The 19193-nt window shown below is 38.1% G+C and overlaps 1 non-coding gene across 1 annotated transcript; it reads right to left on the reverse strand.

Moving 5' to 3' along the window:
• Positions 1-374: 374 nt before the first annotated feature.
• On the reverse strand, positions 375-481 carry LOC142168477 (small nucleolar RNA R71). Its single transcript, XR_012698336.1, has one exon. It is a non-coding gene; the product is annotated as a small nucleolar RNA R71 (small nucleolar RNA).
• Positions 482-19193: the final 18712 nt, after the last annotated feature.

The raw sequence follows: 19193 nt of genomic DNA on the forward strand, positions 1-19193 counted from the left end.
GGCCTGGGAGACCACTTGGCAATTATGCTAGACCCGTCTACATTCAAGGATTATCCAGTATTAGACCACCTCCAATTGAAACTAACAATTTCGAGTTAAAGCAAGGGTTGCTTCAAACCCTTCAGAATTTTTGTGTCTTCCGAGGGAAGCCAAACGAAGATCCAAATACACATCTAATGGACTTCAAGGAGATTATGAACACCTTTCAATACAATGGCGTGTCATAAGATGCATTTTACTTAAGGGCATTCCCCTTCACACTCAAAGATGATGCGAAGCAGTGGCTTCGAAGCTTACCTAATGGATCAATTCGAACATGGGATGAGATGACCAAACAATTTGTTGATAAATATTTCTCATCTGCTAAGACGGGCAAGTTTAGAAGAGAAATCCATAACTTCTGCCAGAAAGATACTGAGACCGTGTTTGAAGCTTGGGAGAGGTTTAAGGAAATAGTCAGGAAATGTCAACATAGCGGAATTGAACTCTGGATTCAACTCCAAGACTTTTGGGATGGATTGACACCGGCCTCACGTAGAGTATTGAGCAATGCAGCTAGAGGTCCGTTGATGAAGAAGACTCCAGAAGAGATAGTCACAATTCTCGACGAGTTATCTGAAGATGCAAATCACTGGCCCTCTGAGAGTGCTAAAAGAAGAAGATCAACTGGTGTTCACCAGGTTGATGCTAACACATCTGTGCAGGTACAACTTGATGCTATGGCCAAAGAGATAAGGAAGCTGACCTTAGCCTCGATACAAAGTGAGCCTCACAAAGCTTGTGATATATGTGGAAGAGGACACCCTACTCATATGTGTCAAGCCTCAACTGAGTATGTAAATGATGTGGGAAATTACAATTTTAATGCAATGGGTCAGAGGCACTCCGATTTTTCATGGAGTTCACCTAGATGTACTATGAATGCTTGGCAGAAAATAACTCCAGACTGCATGGAAAAGGAGCTCCGGCATACCAAAATCAGCAGAGGCAGCAACTTCAGCCTCCACAGTCTAATCATTCTAGCATAGAAGATTCATGAAGACCTTCATTCTGAAAATTGATGAGAGGCTTGAAACTCATAGCGCAGTTATACGGGAACATGGAGCAGCTATCAAAGAAATAGGTATTGGTTTTCGAAACTTGGAAAGACAAGTTGTGTAGCTAGACACTTTTTTTCTGAGATGATTCCAGACACTCTGCCAGCTGATACTGAGAAAAATCCCAAAGAAATAGTGAATGCTGTGACCTTGAGAAGCAGGCAAGTATTGAAAGATACCACTCCAATCCAGAAAGAGGTGTTGCTTGAAAAGGAAAATGGGGAGCAACTGAAGAATGATATCGATAAGAATAAGAAAGGCAAGAAGGGAGCTGACAAAAAGAAGGAGGAAACTTCGAGAAGGAATGAATCTAATGAGAGCGAGCATATTCCTGCTCTACCTTTTCCTCAAAAGCTATATAGAGAAAATCTAGACAAGCAATTTGAGAGATTTATGGATATGCTGAAACAGGTTAATTGCCATTCACAGAAATGCTTTTCCAAATGCCAACTTATGCCAAATTCCTGAAGGAGATCCTGACAAAGAAGAGGAAGATAGAAGAAACCTTAGTGGTCAAGCTCACAGAACATTGTAGTGCAATCTTACAAAACAAACTCCCTCAAAAGTGTGGAGATCTAGGGAGTTTTACTATTCTTTTCTCTTTAGGCTCTATTAATTTTGATAAATCTTTATGTGATTCTGGTGCCTCAATTAACTTAATGCCTCTATCTATTTACAAGAAACTGGAGAAGGAGATTGGAGAGATGAGGTCAGTGCCAATATCTTTGCAGCTGGCAGACCAAATGACTTTGATACCTGAGGGGATAGTGGAAGATGTCTTAGTCTGGGTAGATTAGGTCGTATTTCCTATAGACTTTATAGTGATGAATATGGAGGAGAACAAGGAGGTCCCCTTCATTATAGGAAGAACATTCTTAGAAATGGGTAGAGCAATATTAATATACACAAGAGAAAGCTCATGCTTAGAGTGGGTGAGGAGACTGTAACTTTCGAGATGAATGTAGAAACGGGGGTGAAAAAGGAGAAGCCAGCTGCAAGTGTTGAGAGGAAAGTGAAGGGCTCGAAAGAGAAGGCTGCATTGAGCGAGAAAGATAAGTGTGAGGTGCGCCCCAAAAAGGTTGAGAAGAAGATGTCGGCATGGATGTGAGCATTAGTTCGAAGGCGAGGAATGGATCCCGACTTCGATTCAGACCCAAACTAGAGATTCAGGAAAGTTTCCTTTACCTTATGCTTTTTAATTGTGTGTCATGGGGACATGGCACAACTTAAAATGTAGGGGTGGGAGATATGTTGTATGTTGTATGTATATGTGTTAGTTTTGTTAGCTTTAGTGATTTACATTTTGTTTTTGAAAAAACCATAAAAATTGAAATTTTTTTAATTTTTTCCGACGATGGATATCATTCGACAGGTTTCTTGAGGGATTAAAGTCGAAAGAAAAAAAGACAAAAAGATTTTCTTTTGTTAGGTAGTGTATTAATTCCCCCTTGGTTTTCTTTGTGCCGCGGTTCTTTTCCAAGGGTTTTATTTGAACCGGGTGTAGTTAGTTTTTGTTTTATAGAGTATTAGAAAATCTTGTGCTATGATTTGAATTGAAGACAATGGATCTTAACTTTATTATGCCTTGAGAATAGTGAGTTCTTTAGTTGTGACGCTTAGGCTCTGTTTTTGACTCTTGTATAAGTACCTTAAACTGTAGGATTTTAACTTTGCTTAACTGCTTTGACTAGAGTGAAATATGAGTATGAATTAAGTATTGATATGGTATGGTGATTGAAAACCATAAGTTCCCAATTTAAATACATAACCATTGTAGAGATTGAAAGGTGATTACTTGATGGAATTTTGTTGGTTAGGTGTGGATGGATGGTCATGTATGTAATGTTGGAAGTTATGAATTGTTTACGAATGATGGTGGGATATTATTGGTAAATGGTAGTAGTTGGATGAACTAATTCTATGGGTAAGAGATGTAAAGATTCATGCCTACTAGGTGTTTGATAAAATGCCTAAAGGGCCTAAACTATGGAATTTGTTACTAATATTGGTTGCATTGGATGTTGTTATTGTAGATTGAAGTTTCTTAGTATAGTGGATCATTGTAGTATCATTAAGGGACGAATTTGAGGTATGTTGGCTAAACTACTCTTTTAGAAATGAATTCCATGATCTTCCCGTAAGTTTCAAGTATTGTTGGCTCAAGTTCCTAATTCCCATGTTCCGAGTTATTCCTAATATATTTGATTATCCCGAGTAAGCAAAGTGTCGAGAATTATGTATTCAAAATGTGTTTCGAATGTTCCCATCACATTATGTTATCCTTCGGGAATATGTTCAAGAATGATATGAGTATTAAAATGTTATGGCTTTGAGTAGTGTTTCAAATGAAAGTTATCATGCCAAATTGTGGGCGAAAAACTCAATGTGCTTAAGAACCTTAATTGCTCATATGTGTACCTAAAGTCTTGTTGGAAATGCCTTGTTGTTGATAATATATAAAAATGCTCGAAAGTGAAAGAAGTGAGTTGGTGATATAAATTGTGGCCACCGTGCCAAGAATGAAAGTTATACTTGTGGCCAATGGTGCCAATGACATGAAATGATGTGAGAAAGGTTATGAAATGAGCCTTGATTTAAATATTCCGAATTGACTTCGAAAATAGATTTGCGTAAAAGCTTATGTACTCAAGTCATGCCCAAATGTGGCCATTTTATCTAATGCTATGCTTTGTAAGTATTTCCAATGTGTTTTGAACTCTTATATATTCAGGAGTTGAAATGGTGTATTGCCCTTTTTGGGGAAAAGTATTTCAAAAAAAAATGATGTGTTACTTGTTTATAATTTTAACTTGTGCTTCGATTGCCAATCATTTTACTCCATTTTCTTGGAAAAAAATCCATTGTGTTTAAAGCCTTCATTACTAATAAACTTAAAGTTCTAATTTCCGGAATATTCTATTTGTTGATATTTATGATGGAGATCCATGAAAGGGAAGAAATAAAAGTGTGGAATATGAAATACGGCCATTGTGCCAAGAATGAAGAATTATATGTATGGCCAAGAGAGCCAATAAAATAATGATGTTGAAAGTGTTAAAAGTGCCAATGAGGCTATATACGATATGAAAGGTTATGAGGTAAATGCATTTGTTTTGTTGTTTCCTTTGTAAGCAAATCAAAAATATTTTTGGAAGTATCGATAGTCACCGAGGAAGGGTAGGTTGAAATTACCTAACCCCGAAACTACACGTGTCGGTATAGGAATGGATTGTAATTATTCCCCTTATTTGGGATAAGATTGATGTGATAAAATTATTTCCCTTAATTGGGATGAGATTGATTGATAGAAAATGATGATGTCGATCCACACGGCATTGTGGTGAGACGGCCTGGCCGATCGGGTCGTGATCGGACGCCATGCCGCACACATGGTGGTAATTGTGCTAAAAATTGTAATTGAAATTGTGATTATGGTTGATGTCTCTAATGAGATGGCCTAGCCGATCGGGTCGTGATCGGACTCCGTGCTAAAAGTACGGTGGTATTGGTATTGAGAGTGATTGTGGTTGATGTCTCTAAGTACGGGTCGTGATCGGACTCCGTGCTAAAAGTACGGTGGTATTACCGGCACTTTCATACTACTCTTTTGTTGTACTTAGAGGCTCCGTAGACAGGTTGTGGGTGGTAGTCGAATATTGGGAATTGAACTAGAAATGCTGGTATTTGGCAACATGTTTTTCATTATATCTATAAACTTGTAATATTTTAGAAATTATGAATGAAGCTGCTAATGGAAATGAAATGGGAGTTGTTAATGAAATCTTTTCAGTGTTTGATTAATGGAGTGCATCTCCTCTTTATTCATGGATGAGTTTGGGTAGAACAAAATCTAATAGGCTTGCTCGGCCGAGTTCACTCGGTTGAGCGTCGGTCGTGCTCCCCGAGTTCGGGGCATGACAAACTTGGTATCAGAGCCTAAGGTTTTAAAGTGTCCTAGGATGTATCAGAGCCATGTCTAGTAGAGTCCTTCTTATCGGTGTGTTATCGACCACATCTATAATGAGGAGGCTACTTGGACATTTAGGAATTTCCCACTTCTTTGATACTCCAGATCGTGCGATAGAGCTCAAGATAGGAAACTAATTTCCTCGTCATGTCTCATTTTCAATATGAGTAAACCACGAGTTTGAGGCAGCGAGGAGTTAATGAAAGAACCAGTTGATAGGGGAAGTGTCCCTGTTTCTATTAATGTTACCGCGCCACCGGATTTTGTAGTGAGATTACCTAAGAAATGATAGAGGATTATTGGCATCAATAAGCCGAAATATTTGATATGAAAGAAGAGCCACTCGATTTTATGTTGGATGATTCTTAAAATATGTTATGGTTGTGGAAAGAGGTGGCACAAGGAGAACAAATGCCCTTAGGTTGGATACACCCATCTCGGTCTGCCTGATATGTGGGCGGGAACATTTTCCGTCATGCTGTGAGTATGCTGAGAAGCGTGTTAGGGGTGGTAGATTTGGGAAATTCCAAAGGTCCATACAACGAGCTGTTGCAGAGATTGCTACTCCTGCCATGAAGGCTTGGAGAAAGACTAAGGGGAATGCTTATGATGTATGCAAAAAGGGTAAATATCAGGTAAGTGGAGCAAGTCAGTTTAGCGGACCCCATCTTCATTGTGTGAAGTGTATGAGATGTCATTCGGGGGTGTGTCACTATGGTACTAATGTATGTTTTGGATGTAGAATAGAGGGGCATCAATTAAGGTACTGCCCTGTCAATCTAAAGTCATCAAGTAAGTCACTCCTTAGTACATCATTATGAACACCGCATTATTTTCTTGGTTGTATATGTACATCCATATTGAAGAGGCCTATATAAATGTGGTCTTAACCAAAACGTTGAATCACAAAACATTGCATGTACTTACTTTCTGAACGAGACGCATTATTTGTGAAGCCACTCTATCACAAATTTTGTTATTTACAACCTCTTGTGGAATTGAGCTCTATAATTATGTCCTTGAAATTGAGTTATAACTCTAGGATTAATACTTCCCACTTGCTTCCCTAAATTCTCAACAAGGGACTATACCTGATGAATTTCTTACAGAACGTTTTGATTCAAATGGATAACATCTGCTCACTTGTGCTTATGCATGCACAGTCATAAAGTTTACCTATGTGGTATCAAATCCAATGTAAAGCAGCCTAGTGTTGAGATCCTTCTTGAGCCACTCCTTTTCTCTCCAGTGTATGTGGCTCCTATGGTTTGAACAATCACTTTGTTCCTTTGTGTATATTATCATTAATCTTTTTCACCGTCTAGTAACATAAGAGAATATCTCAGCACCTATCATATGTGTAGCTATCAATTGAAAGGGGTCACTTGCCCGCATAAAAGTTTTGGGGAAATTTGAGATTTTCACAAATTTGTCGTATCTCTAGTCCTCTCATATAGGATCAACTATTGGCAAAGGTTAAGTTGTGAGAATGATAATAATCTCACAAGTGTTCAACTTCTTTTTCATCCCCACGGGCTTGTGACATAGATTCCTTGTGTCAGTTAATGTTAAGACCGTAATGCAATTTCATGCATTTTGAAACCCATATCACAATCGGGGTGCCAAAATATTGTCATTTCAAGTTGAACTGATTTTCCCTACACTCCAGGAGACGACTGGTGTCATGTACTTGGCCATTTCTCTTTGAGGCTTACTATTGTCGAGCAAGACACATATGGAATAAAACAATTGTTGTTGTCTTTTTTATGACTCAAAGACTTCCAAGAATAACTGACGCTAATGTATTTATCCTTCCGATTATGCCTCCCATATGAAACATGTCAAAGAAGAAGCGTCATCCCATGATCAAATATATTGGATAGGAAATTTTATGGTCATATTCAAGTTAGCACATCTTAGAGTAATTGTTGGAGGCCACCAAAGGTTTAGTTTGGGTGTTCGGCGTAGGGATTTAGAGTTGAAGAAAGTGAACGGGTTATTCTCAATATTTTATCCATGAGGATGTTATGTGAATTGTTAATAAAGGTAAAGTATGTGTAGTCACATTAGGCCTTATGAAATCTTGAAGGAAATAGGCCAAACTATGAATATGATATTTTCCTATTATTGTACTTCGTGTACCCGGTGTTTCATGTGTCTATGTCTAAGAATATAGTTGGAAATCCTTTGTCTATCGTTCCGGTGGAAGCTAGCGAAGGTGAAGTTAATGGATAATTGGCCTATGAGGGGTATCTATTCGCCATCCTTGTTAGAAAAGTCCGAGAGTTGAGATTGCCTCCGTTAATGTGTTATGGCGAAGTCGGTAAGTCGAGAAGGCCACCTTGAGGGCCAAAAGTGTTAAGGAAATAAAATGTTCTCACTTGAGTGTATAGTCAAATGATTGTGATTTGAAAGGTACTTTCTATGTGTTATAATTTAAATATGTACAGCTCATGTTCAGATATTACTCTTGATGATATAATGCCTGTAATGATGAGATTTGTGATGTTGATATACATGGTGATGCTTTTTCAAGTTGTGGATGTGTTGATAGGTTGATTTTAGTGATTATCTGACAAGTGGATAGGACCAGTTACATGGGAAACTCTGCTGAAAGTTTTAAGAATTTGTAAAGATAGCCAAAGTTTAAAGGTCATAAGTAAGTTGAGATTTTGGAAAGGAAGTATAAAACCCATGTAGTCATAAGCACCTATGTATACTGGATTGAGGTAAAAGGATGGTAACTCTATTATTAGAAGTGACTTGTGAAACATTTGAGGATGAATGTTCTTAAGTGGGGGAGAATGTAACACCCCGGAAAATTTCAAAGTACTTAAGCGCTATTAAGAAAGTTGATGTGCACTAATTATATTATTTTGTGTGCATACGAGAAATATTAACATGATAGATATCAATTGGATATGATAATAAGTGTATGAGGAACATTATAAGTGATGTGGGGTCTAAGGAGAGCCCTAAGTCCAAGTCAAGTTGGAAATTTCATGATAAAATAAAGTTTCAAATGGGTACGCACGAGACCAAATTTGGACGAGCATATCTACATATATATAAGGATATATGTGATGATCTACCTATCCAATTAAATCCCTTTGATTCTAGTTTCCAACGCTTCAAACCGTTTGTCATTTGGACATTCCTACAAGAAGTTATGACCAAATTACCAAAGGCTGGCGGAGGAGTCTGCGGATGCGAAGCATCCGAGGCCGCGTCCAAAAGAAAGATTGGCAGTGAAGTGCTGCCATAGCATCTAGGTCCGCATCTGAGCTTCAAAGAGGAGTGAAGTTGGGATGCGAAGCATCCAGGGCCGCATCTGAAACCCAGAAATCTGGGCCTATAACTACAATTTCGGGGTTCATTTTCCCCACTTCACTCGGACAAATTTTGGAGCTCATCTCCACTATCTCAAGACCAACAACTCCCCTCTTCTTCAAGGTAAGAAATCCTAATTATTTTGGTGTGAAATTCCATCATTCCTTCACTAGTATTGATGAAATCTACACATAAAATACCTAGATCTTCAAGAAATTTCTTCAAGAACTCAAAGGAGGGTTTTGCAAGATTTCTTCCAAAAGGTAATCCCACACCCTTAGACTTACATGTATGGATATATTATGGGAATATGAGTATGAATTAATTAATTATATGGTATGATGATTAGAAGCCATAAGTTCCCAATTTAAATACATAACCATTGTAGAGATTGAAAGGTGATTATTTGATGGAATTTTGTTGGTTGGGTGTGGATGGATGGTCATGTATGTGATGTTGGAAGTAATGAATTGTTTAAGAATAATGGTGGGATATATTGTTGGTAAATAGTAGTAGTTTGATGAACTAATTCTATGGGTAAGAGATGTAAAGATTCATGCCTACTAGGTGTTTAATAAAATTTCTAAAGGGCCTAAACTATGAAATTTGTTACTAATATTGAATATTGGTTGCATTGGATGTTGTTATTGTAGATTGAAGTTTCTTAGTATAGTGGATTGTTGTAGTATCATTAAGGGATGAATTTGAGGTATGTTGGCTAAACTACTCTTTTGGAAATGAATTCCATGATCTTCCCGTAAGTTTCAAGTATTGTTGGCTCAAGTTCCTAATTCCCATGTTCCGAGTTATTCCTAATATATTTGATTATCCCGAGTAAGCAAAGTGTCGAGAATTATGTATTCAAAATGTGTTTCGAATGTTCCCATCACATTATGTTATCCTTCGGGAATATGTTCAAGAATGATATGGGTATTAAAATGTTATGGCTTTGAGTAGTGTTTCAAATGAAAGTTATCATGCCAAATTGTGGGCGAAAAACTCAATGTGCTTAAGAACCTTAATTGCTCATATGTGTACCTAAAGTCTTGTTGGAAATGCCTTGTTGTTGATAATGTATAAAGATGCTCGAAAGTGAAAGAAGTGAGTTGGTGATATAAATTGTGGCCACCGTGCCAAGAATTGAAAGGTACTCACTTGTTGTTGATAATGTATAAGGAAATAAAATGTTCTCACTTGAGTGTATAGTCAAATGGTTGTGATTTGAAAGGTACTTTCTATGTGTTATGATTTAAATATGTACAGCTCATGTCCAGATATTAATCTTGATGATATAATGCATGTAATTATGAGATTTGTGATGTTGATATACATGGTGATGCTTTGTCAAGTTGTGGATGTGTTGATAGGTTGATTTTAGTGATTATCTGACAGGGGGATAGGCACAGTTACATGGGAAACTCTGCCGAAAATTTTAAGAATTTGTAAAGATAGCCAAATTTTAAGGGCCATAAGTAATTTGAGATTTTGGAAAGGAAGTATAAGACCCATGTAGTCATAAGCGCCTATGTATAATGGCTGGAGGTAAAAGGATGGTAAATCTCTTATTAGAAGTGACTTGTGAAACATTCGAGGACCAATGCTCTTAAGTGGGGGAGAATGTAACACCCCGAAAAATTTCGAAGTACTTAAGCGCTATTAAGAAAGTTGACGTGCGCTAATTATATTATTTTGAGTGCAGACGACAACTATTAATATGATAGATATCAATTAGATATGATAATGAGTGTACGAGGCACATTATAAGTGATGTGGGGTCAAAGGAGAGCCCTAAGTCCAAGTCAAGTTAGAAATTTCATGATAGACTAAAGTTTCAATTGGGTACGCACAAGACCAAATTATATATATATATATATATATATATATATATATATATATATATATATATATATATATATATATATATATATATATATATATATATATATATATATATATATATATATATATATATATATATATATATATATATATCTATCAAATTAAATCCCTTTGAGTCTAGTTTCCAACACTTCAAACCGTTTGTCATTTGGATATTCCTACAAGAAGTTATGACCACATTACCAAAGGCTGGCGGAGGAGTCTGCGGATGCGAAGCATCCAAGGCCGCGTCCGAAAGAAAGGCTGGCAGTAAGTGCTGCCGTAACATCCAGGTCTGAATCTAAGCTTCAAAGAGGAGTGAAGTGGGGATGCGAAGCATCCAGGGCCATATCTGAAACCCAAAAATCTTGGCCTATAACTACAATTTCGAAGTTCATTTTCCCCACTTCACTTGGACGAATTTTGGAGCTCATCTCCACTCTCTCAAGACCACCAACTCCCCTATTCTTCAAGGTAAGCAATCCCCATTATATTGCTGTGAAATCCCATCATTCCTACACTAGTATGGATAAAATCTACACATAAAATACCTAGATCTTCAAGAAATTTCTTCAAGAACTCAAAGGAGGGTTTTGTAAGATTTCTTCCAAAAGGTAATCCTACACCCTTAGACTTACATGTATGGATATATTATGGGAATATGAGTATGAATTAAGTATTGGTATGGTATGGTTATTGGAAGCCATAAGTTTCCAATTTAAATACATAACCATTGTAGAGATTGAAAGGTGATTATTTGATGGAATTTCGTTGGTTGGGTGTGGATGGATGGTCATGTATGTGATGTTAGAAGTTATGAATTGTTTAAAAATGATGGTGGGATAAATTGTTGGTAAATGGTAGTAGTTGGATGAACTAATTCTATGGGTAAGAGATGTAAAGATTCATGCCTACTAGGTGTTTGATAAAATGCCTAAAGGGCCTAAACTATGGAATTTGTTACTAATATTGGTTCCATTGGATGTTGTTATTATAGATTGAAGTTGCTTAGTGTAGTGGATCGTTGTAGTATCATTAAGGGATGAATTTTAGGTATGTTGGCTAAACTACTCTTTTAGAAATGAATTTCATGATCTTACCGTAAGTTTCAAGTATTGTTGGCTCAAGTTCAAAATTCCCATGTTCCGAGTTGTTCCTAATAAATTCGATTATCCAGAGTAAGCAAAGTGTCGAGAATTATGTATATAAAATGTATTCCGAATGTTCCTAGCACATTATGTTATCCTTCGGGAATATGTTCAAGTATAATATGTGTATTAAAATGTTATGGCTTTGAGTAGTGTTTCAAATGAAAGTTATCATGCCAAATTGTGGGAGAAAAACTCGATGTGCTTAAGACCCTTAATTGCTCATATGTGTACCTAAAATCTTGATTGGAAATTCCTTGTTGTTGATAATGTATAAAGATGCTCGAAAGTGAAAGAAGAGAGTTGGTGATATAAATTGTGGCCACCGTGCCAAGAATGAAAGTTATACTTATGGCCAATGGTGCCAATGAAATGAAATAATGTGAGAAAGGTTATGAAATGAGCCTTGATTTAACTATTCTGAATTGACTTCGAAAATAGATTTGCCTAAAAACTTATGTACTCAAGTCATGCCCAAAGGTGGCTATTTTGTCTAATGCTATGCTTTGTAAGTATTTCCAATGTGTTTTGAACTCTTATATATTCAGGAGTTGAAATGGTGTATTGCCCTTTTTGGGAAAAAGTATTTCAAGAATAAATGATGTGTGACTTGTTTATGATTTTAACTTGTGCTTCGATTGCAAATCATTTTAATCCATTTTCTTGGAAAGAAATCCATTGTGTTTAAAACCTTCATTACTAATGAACTTAAAGTTGTGATTTCTGGAATATTATATATGTTGATATTTATGATGATGATCCATGAAAGGTCATGATGGCGCCGGACACCGCTGTCAGACAAGCCAAAAATAAATACTTAATTTGGTTCTCATTTTAATATTTTTGAAATCATATTTCCTTCAATTAAATGGTAAAAGATGAAATTTACAAAATAAATGATAATATTCTTAACAATTCCAATATAGTGCAACCCATAATCGCCCAAAACCCGGTGTCACAAATGCATGAGCCTCAACTAAGAATGTAAAATAAAATACAATATCTGTCCGAAATACAAATTGGACAGAAAAATATAAATACTCTGAAGGAGACTCAGCTGGCTGCGGACTCGTAACTCGGAATGCAGCTCACCTAAGTCCCCACAATAACTGCGCCTCTGCGCCCACAAGACCACTAGGCATATATGCACCTGCACAAAAATGTGCAGCAAGTGTAGTATGAGTACATAAATCAACGCGTACTCAGTAAGTATCCCGCCTAATCTCGAAGAAGTAGTGACGAGGGGTCGGCTCCGACACTTACTATGGGCTATAAATAAAACGTCAATGATATAAATAAGCATGGATTACGTAGAACGGCTGTAAGCTCAATGTCAAGAAATAAGTATACAATTTTTTTGTTCATAAGAAATTTCCAAATTTATTTCCCATTATTTAACAATTTATCTCAGGCCGAGAAGGCAATATCATTTATTGTAAATTCCAAAGCAATCAAGTTCAATCATGCCCAAATCATGCAGAGGTCGTACGACCCGCTCCAACATAAATATTTAAATTGTGCACTGCCGAGGGTCGAACGGCGCGAACCATAGATGCATCTATTTAATCTGCCGAGGCGTTAGGCCCGCTCCACAAAAGATAAACACATTCAATAGTCAATCAAGGATTATTTAAGGAGCAATTATCCAAGGAAATGTCAATTCTCATTTAACGGTCAAGAAAAACGAAGTTTAACCTTTTAAAAATTCATTTACCAAGTTCAATATGATTTAAGTAATTTAAATTAACAACAAGGTTTCAAATATCGCAAGTATAGCATGGTTTGTGTCCTGAACTACCCGGACATAAGCATAATAGTAGATACGTACGGACTCTCGTCACCTCGTGCGTACGTAGCCTCCACAAATAGAAGTACATATTAGATTAATTCACCTATGGGGTAAATTCCCCCTTACGAGGTTAGAAAGGATACTTACCTCGCTCCGAAGTTCCATCACCGGCTCCCAAGCCCTTCCAATAACTCACACCGATGTCCAACGCTCCAAAACTAGTCAATAAACATGCAAATCCATAAATATACACTCTAATACTTATTAAAATCCAATTTATAACAATTCCTAACTCTGCTTGAAAAGTCGATAATCAAAAATTTTCGAAGATAAACCTTACCCATAACACCACAAACTCAAATATATAATTTATTCCAAGTTCCACGTCCAATTTCGTGGTCAAAATCCAAAAATATAATTTCTAGGTTTTCTGCCAAAACCCCAAATTTCTACAAATTTTCAAGTCTAAATCCATATATAATCCAAGTATTTAACTTGCTATAGGTGGGAATCACTTACCTTGACATAGATGACGAAAATCTCCCTTCCAAGAGCTCCCAAAATCGCCCAACCAAATGAAAAGTGGGAAAATGGCCAAATCCCATCTTTTAAAAACCTTACTGCCCAGGCGATTTTCGCACCTGCGGTGCCTTGGCCGCATCTACGGTCCCGCACCTGTGACAAAACACTCGCAGGTACGCATTTCCCTTACCTGGCCAAGTTCCGCATCTGCAGACAAAAAGGGGCTGCTTCTGCGAGCCCATCCACTTCTGCGACTACTTCCCTTGCAGCCAAAACTTCCACACTTGTGGTGGCTGGCCTTCCCTCACTCTTTCGTTTTTGCGGCTCATAGCTCGCACCTGCGGTTACCTCTGCGCAGGTGCAGTTACACAAGAAGCCGGAAGCTTCAGTTGTTCTTCCCAAGTCCAAACTCGATCCGTTTACCGTTCGGAATCCATCCGAGGCCCTCGGGACCTCAACCAAATATACCAACACATTCCAAAACACATTACGAACTTAGTCGAGGCCTCAAATCATACCCAATAACATCGAAACTATGAATCACCCTCCAATTCAAACTTAATGAACTTTGAAATTCCAAACTTCAACAATCGATGCCGAAACCTATCAAATCACTTACGATTGACTTCAAATTTTGCACACAAGTCATAATTGACATTATAGACCTACTCCAACTTCCGAAATCAAAATTCGACCCCGATATTAAAAAGTCCACTCCCGGTCAAACTTCTCAAAATTAACCAAATATCCAACTTTCGTCAAATGACCCCGAAATGACCTACGGGCCTCCAAATCCACATCCGGACAAGCTCCCAATACTAGAATCACCATACAGAGCTATTCCCAGACTCAAAATCCCAAACAGACATCGATAGCATTGAAATTCAGTTCAACTCAAATTTAGGGAATTCTTCCAAAATGCCAACTTCCATAATAGGCGCCGAAATGCTCCCGGGTCATCCAAAACCAGCTCTGGGCATAAGCCCAAGTCCAAAATCATCAAACGAACATGTTGGAACCTTCAAATCCCGATTCCGAGGTCGCTTACTCAAAAATTGACTTTAGTCAATTCCTCCAACTTAAGGCTTCCGAAATTAGAATTTTCTTTCCGAATCAACTCTGAACTTCCCGAAATTAAATTCTGACCATACGTATAAGTCATAATACCCGAAGTGAAGTTGCTCAGGGTCTCAAACTGCTGAATGACGTGCTAGAACTCAAAACGACTGATCGGGTCGTTACATTCTCTCCCACTTAAATATACGTTCATCCTCGAACGTGCTAAGAACTGTTATGGAGTTGTCTGAAATCACTGTTTAACACCTCGTGCACTTACCCGTGCTACCACAACTAAGTTGAGCACATTAGCTCGAGCAAATCTGAAGATTCTCCCCTTTATTTAGGCAAATAAGCCTTAGAGCCAAATTCCAACATCTGAAATGCTCTACTAGGCCTGCTTCCAACATACGAACAATGTTTCAATCACTACAAGATGTACCAATACATGATTATATACTCTCACTGAATTCACACCATACACCACATTATTCACATGACCATAATAATATCCTTTGACAATAATAGTCGAAATCCCACGAGTCTGATGCTCACAACACACCTCATGACACATATAAGTCTTGTTCCAATTCTCGAAATGCCACGACAGAGAAGATGTGTGGAACTCATAGCCACCTGTTGAATTACAATTTATGGAGTCTCTCCTCCCAACAAGAACCATTACCTCATTCTGGACTGAATAATAATATCTACTCTTTAATATGTTTCATATAAATCTGATCGCACTGATCCCAAGCCCAAATATCTCGTCTCACCCAGTACAAGCCGTTCCGGCAATAAGCCACCACGAACACTACCAAAGGTCTCATATAATGCCACCATGTGCCAACAATCCACAAGCTCGAATGTGGTACATAAGGAAAATGAACTCTGGAAGGAGTTACCAAACCCACGTAGCTAATTTAAACGACCGAAAGGATGTTAGGAACCTTCCTCAGGAAAAAGAGGCAGAACACACCATCATAGGTATAGGGAAATTGTACTCAATATCACTCTATTGCGGCGTGCAACCCGATCCAACCATGATACCCGTGGCGGCGTGCCACCCGGTCCAAACAACATATATGTGGCGGCGTGCCACCCGATCCAACCATATACTTGTGGCAGCGTGCCACCCGATCCACACATGGCAATAAATAGGGAAGTACCCATCAAGACAAAACGCTTATACCTACAAAACACCCGAATATCAACCATAAGCACGCCAAGTGCATAACACAATTCCTAGGGAGATGGGTAGCGTCATACGCTGGAAACTCAAGCACAACTAAGGTGTAGTAAATGACCTGTATCTCGAGAGCCATCCTGCTCATATAACACTATAAACTATACTGGATCTTAATACGAGTGTGAATAATCAAACTGCCTCACAACCCACATGGCACAATAGAGACTACACGGAAGGGCCGACAACAGAAATAACATCCAAGGCCCAAAGACCCCTCCGAAAACAGCGCTATGCTGAAATGAACACATCCGGCCTGATATAGAGCCCACATTCACATTTAGATCCATCCACAGACCTCAAGTCGATCCTGATCGTACCGCACTGGCTAATAACCTTTCAAGGATGCACAATGACCTCTTTTCCCATGACACATAAGAACAGCAGTCAAATCCGGAACAAACTTCCATAATTCACAACCAACTGAATAGAGCGCCTTTCAGGCCTAAACTCTCACATTAGCGATAGTACCACAATCTTCATACTTGGTTTTAAATCTTTAATCAATCAGGTGACTACATGTCATACTTACACAATCCTCCCGTGGGACGCACTCCCGCGACCTTCCGCACCAGGTAACAAGTCTGCACCTCCATACAGCCGGCCACTTTAATGCTGTAAAGCAAATCAAGAATCTGCAATCAGTACACAAAGCCTCTTACATAGGACACCGATCTCAGGTGACGCTAAGACAATACCATCTTACTCTAAACATCTAAATTCTTCCTTGATTATCCGAGCTCGTGACATTTTTGTCAACACTGAACCGCAACCTTGATCCTCAGCTTCCAATTTTTTTCCCATGCCGCTCACTGCACCTAACATGACAATGCGCAAGAGTACAAGAATTTCATCATAACTCTTGAACCACTAATAAAATACACACTTCATTATATAGGAACCTCTCACTTGAATCATTTCAGGAGAACCATTGCAACATGTGACTGAATTCTCATAACCGTAGAAAATACAACCCCAAGTAGTGGTCTAATCCGCCATGTCCCTTCCGGTATCCATTTTCACACAACAGGCCATATGAATCGAATACCTCTCAAATCAACTAAGTTATGGTGGCGTTCAAGCCCAAGTGTACAACCACAAACCACGTGTATAACTTCACGCTGGAGAAACTGGTCACTGCCATAATCATGCTAATTCGACCATTACCAACCGAGCCACTTCTTCTAATTTACTTCGGACTTGCCTTCGGAATAATAATAGCTCTAATCAAAACATCATGAACCCAAATCCGCACTCATCCCGAGTGACCTTATTTCACTAGAACATGTTGTCTCAAAACCCACGAACCATCACATACTTTCCTTGTGTGCATATTCGCATCTTCAATGGGTACACTCATTCTGATAATTTCCCTATGATTCCGAAGTTATTTTCTCCCATTCTTCCATTGCTACACCGCATACCAAAGATAACATAGAACACTCCAAGCCCCTTTTATAATCCGCTGTAACAGCTCAATACTTAACCATACTACGGACTCAAAATCCTTAGGCACCACACTTTAACTTTTGAATCTACTAGGACCGTTGTTGAGAGTCACCCACTCTGACTTGGTCTCGAATATAATCAAAACCCAAGGCTCTGCTAGCACATGAACACCCTCTCAAAGAAGCACCCGGCTGAATCACTTTCCTTGTAAATCACATCTACGCAAAGCATAAACTCCGAGTCTTCCCAAAAACTGAACATGAATTGATAAGACCAATTATAGCACACATTCCTCAAATTCATGGCTCAAATTACCACTGATGTCCTCTTTCTTTAGTCGTAATAACCCACCAACATGCCGATAACTAGAAACCTCACAAGTAGATAACCATGCAATCCAATCATAGACGGTGGGGCTTTCTCTCTTAGCTTGAAGCTACCATTGCATAACTCTGGAACCTACCAAGATTTCTTCTTCCTTACTGACATGACCTTGCGCAATCGACCCGCCAAATTCCTTGAGATCTCCCTGTTAACCATTTCATAAACGCCTTGAATCACTAGCCATATTTACATATTCGACCTTTTACAGAGATAGAGTTTGATGAACTAATTCTATGGGTAAGAGATGTAAAGATTCATGCCTACTAGGTGTTTAATAAAATTTCTAAAGGGCCTAAACTATGAAATTTGTTACTAATATTGAATATTGGTCGCATTGGATGTTGTTATTGTAGATTGAAGTTTCTTAGTATAGTGGATCATTGTAGTATCATTAAGGGATGAATTTGAGGTATGTTGGCTAAACTACTCTTTTGGAAATGAATTCCATGATCTTCCCGTAAGTTTCAAGTATTGTTGGCTCAAGTTCCTAATTCCCATGTTCCGAGTTATTCCTAATATATTTGATTATCCCGAGTAAGCAAAGTGTCGAGAATTATGTAGTCAAAATGTGTTTCGAATGTTCCCATCACATTATGTTATCCTTCGGGAATATGTTCAAGAATGATATGGGTATTAAAATGTTATGGCTTTGAGTAGTGTTTCAAATGAAAGTTATCATGCCAAATTGTGGGCGAAAAACTCAATGTGCTTAAGAACCTTAATTGCTCATATGTGTACCTAAAGTCTTGTTGGAAATGCCTTGTTGTTGATAATGTATAAAGATGCTCGAAAGTGAAAGAAGTGAGTTGGTGATATAAATTGTGGCCACCGTGCCAAGAATTGAAAGGTACTCACTTGTTGTTGATAATGTATAAGGAAATAAAATGTTCTCACTTGAGTGTATAGTCAAATGGTTGTGATTTGAAAGGTACTTTCTATGTGTTATGATTTAAATATGTGCAGCTCATGTCCAGATATTAATCTTGATGATATAATGCATGTAATTATGAGATTTGTGATGTTGATATACATGGTGATGCTTTGTCAAGTTGTGGATGTGTTGATAGGTTGATTTTAGTGATTATATGACAAGTGGATAGGCCCAGTTACATGGGAAACTCTGCCGAAAGTTTTAAGAATTTGTAAAGATAGCCAAAGTTTAAGGGTCATAAGTAAGTTGAGATTTTGGAAAGGAAGTATAAGACCAATGTAGTCTTAAGTGCCTATGTATAATGGCTGGAGGTAAAAGGATGGTAACTCTATTATTAGAAGTGACTTGTGAAACATTCGAGGATGAATGTTCTTAAGTGGGGGAGAATGTAACACC

The sequence above is a fragment of the Nicotiana tabacum genome, chromosome 13, assembly GCF_000715075.1.
Source record: "Nicotiana tabacum cultivar K326 chromosome 13, ASM71507v2, whole genome shotgun sequence".
Taxonomy (NCBI): domain Eukaryota; kingdom Viridiplantae; phylum Streptophyta; class Magnoliopsida; order Solanales; family Solanaceae; genus Nicotiana; species Nicotiana tabacum.